The following is a 2980-nucleotide window of genomic DNA, read 5'->3' as shown; positions in this document are numbered from 1 at the left end:
ATAGGAGGATTGTAGTGGGAGATTCTTTGCCAAATTACAGCAGCATTGATTACTCTGTCCTGATTCAGAAAGACAGATCAGCAGTGAGACCTCCAGTGCAACCACAGAAGGCAAATTTTGAGTCTCTCAATCTCAGCATAACAGACACGACTTGGTCAGGCCACTCGGCACTCTGTGGTACCCTGCAGCACTGGCCCCAGGCCAATCACTGAGAAGTCCCTGTCACATTCCCTATGTCCTAAGTGCAGACCTCAACTTTTAAAAATGAGCAAATAATCAAAAAGAGCTCTGACCATAGAGAGTTACAAAGGAAACAGTGAAGACTGGATTACTGCCTGAAGATGAAGACTTAAATAGTCACTAGTCAAAATACTGTCTTGGAAGAGTTCAAAAAAGAGCTTAAAATAGAGGAAAGAATAGGGGAAAGAAATGAGAACATTGCAAGAGAGTTATGAAAGGTTTTTTTTTTTTGTTTTTTTGGGGGAGCCAACTCCTTGGAAAAGAAGCACAGAAATTGGCTGAAGAAAACAAGTCCCTAAAAAGGTTACTACAAGGAAGCCAGGGAAAGGGGGAGGACGGAGGAACAGGGTGAGGGTAGGAGACGGGGAGAGGAGACAGCAGGAGAGAAAGAAAAGAGGGAGAGAGGAAGAGTGAGGAGAGAGAGGTAAGGTGAGGAAGAGAGCTTAATATCTTCTCTACCTGAGTATTGAGAATGTTCCTAATTGGAGAGTCAGGGAAATTGTTTTGTGAGTGATCTGACAATGTTTCTCCCAAGTCAAATGAGTTTTTCCCCCCTTGTAAATAGTGGTAAGTCAGTATTTTAGAAGATCAGATGTAGAAACGATATTCTACATCATTCAGTTCAATTCTTAAATTCAATTCATTTTATTTTCACTTTTATTTTCTTTCTTCTCCCCTCTCCCACCTATTGAAAAGGCAAGGAAAATAAAACCTATTAAAAACATGAATAGTCATGCAAAAACAAATTCTCATATTGGGCATGCCCCACCCCTACCCCCCCAAAAAAAAGGAAAAGAAGGGGAGAAAGAAAAGGGGAGAGAAAAGGTGGAGGGAAAAGGTGCTTTGGTATGCACTCTAAGTCCACCACTTCTTTATATGAAGGTAATGAATAATTTTTTTATCATGGTCTGGTGATTTGAAATTGTGATTGGTCATTGTGCTGATCCGAGTCCCAGAATATCTGGGTAATCACATCTATCAGCAATGTCCTTCAAAAACTGATTGACTAGGGCTGGTCCCTGAATAAGAAAATGTAAAATAGCCAAATAAATCCTTAATCCTAATTTATATTACACTTTTGCTTCTCTTCCAGTTCTAGCTGCCTTAAATTGTGAAAAACATTCATTTTCAACTATTAATCTACTTTATCTCCCCTAACTCTTGTGTGGTCCTGAACTTCCTCTGTTCATAGATCGAACAAGTAATTTCCCTGAACTTTTTATTAATTTATGACGTCACCTTTAAATCTGCATATAAATGCCTAAAACAGTGTGCGCATACATAAACATACACTATATGCTTTAGCATATGTAAGGTTTAAAAATTCAGATCAAACGGTGATTACGTAATTAGATGGAGTTTTAAATCAACAAAAGTACCTTATAAGGCTGCTTGCCGGTAAAAATGAAAAAAGCCAAACAGGAAGCAAAACGTGTACGTCAAGTATGCTAAAACGTAGCTCTAAGACGTCAATCGCGTCAGTAAGACACGCCGTATCGTAAACAAAATAGCTAACACGATAATGGACAAGAAAAAAGCTCCAAGAGAAAAACAGTCGCTTTGATAAAAACTTACTTTTGAAACACAAAATGTCTCCCAGAGGGAGGTGCACCGTTCCCGGAAGTACTGCAATACCAGGTCGATGCGCGGAGCGGACGGAGCAAGCCCCTATTCCGACTCCTAATTCCAAAAATCCATTTAATATATTGTCCTCGGATAGAGGACGTATCAGATATTAAACTGATAAGAACAGATACTACACTTGATCTTAGCCAAAAGGCCGAGAAGCGATAAAAGCCTGCAGCCGCCGCTCCCCTACACCCTTGTAAAAACACCCTTTTACACACGTGGCGACTAACCACATCGCCAACCCTCATCCTCCTCCGATGATACCTCCTAAACCCCAACATACACTTCAGCCGACAGATGTCCGCTTCCACACAACAAAAAGGCCTCCAACAACACAACAGAAAACGGATTTTTAATAAATCTTAGCTCTTTCTTCGTACAAGAAGGCACTCTCCCCGTATCCACAAAACCTTGCTTGCTTGGCAACTCCTCATTTGCATACCCCCCCTACATCCGCACTAAGTCGACCAATGGCTTCCCTGCAGGGGGCGGAATAGGAGCTGAAAATGCAGACAGTGTCCTGATAGGCGGGCTAAGGGCCAGATACTCCTTTCACAAAACTTTGAGCTTCTTTTCCCTCCTCACCTGCTGCTCTCCCACCTCCTGTCAAAAAGCTATAGAGAAACTCTCCTCCCAGGAAGGGCAACCCGGGCCCCCAGATTCCAGGCGGCCTTCGTGAGGAATCGGACGCTCCACAGGCGCCCTCGTTTACTGGCTTCCTCCGCCCACTCCTCTGCCTACTGTCAAGTCTTAAAACAAAATCGACAATCAAACCACCTGTGAAACATACCAACTGCACACAGTTCATCAATCTCCATGTCACTGCTACCCGGAGAGCAAATCACCAATTTCGAAAATTCATTAAAATGTAAGCAATTTCAGTCAGTCAAGAAACATTAAGCAGTCTACCACAAGCCAGGAATAGGGGTTAAAGGAGAGGCAAAAGAGCCTTGTTAATCTCTGCTCTCGAGAAGCTCACAGTCCAATCAGGGAACCTAAAGTGCAAACGGCTATGTACATCCTGTAAGTGGAGAGATGGAAGACATTAGCATTAAGGAAGATCAGAAAAGATTTCCCCCCAAAGCGAGGCTTTTAAGACTTGGAAGCCTGG

General features: G+C 42.5%; 1 non-coding gene across 1 annotated transcript; it reads right to left on the bottom strand.

Moving 5' to 3' along the window:
• Positions 1 to 1841: 1841 nt before the first annotated feature.
• On the bottom strand, positions 1842 to 2032 carry LOC127558572 (U2 spliceosomal RNA). Its single transcript, XR_007952941.1, has one exon. It is a non-coding gene; the product is annotated as a U2 spliceosomal RNA (small nuclear RNA).
• Between the last annotated feature and the right edge of the window lie 948 nt (positions 2033 to 2980).

Source organism: Antechinus flavipes, chromosome 3 (genome assembly GCF_016432865.1).
Source record: "Antechinus flavipes isolate AdamAnt ecotype Samford, QLD, Australia chromosome 3, AdamAnt_v2, whole genome shotgun sequence".
Taxonomy (NCBI): Eukaryota; Metazoa; Chordata; class Mammalia; order Dasyuromorphia; family Dasyuridae; genus Antechinus; species Antechinus flavipes.
This window is presented reverse-complemented; position numbering and strand designations above follow the sequence as displayed.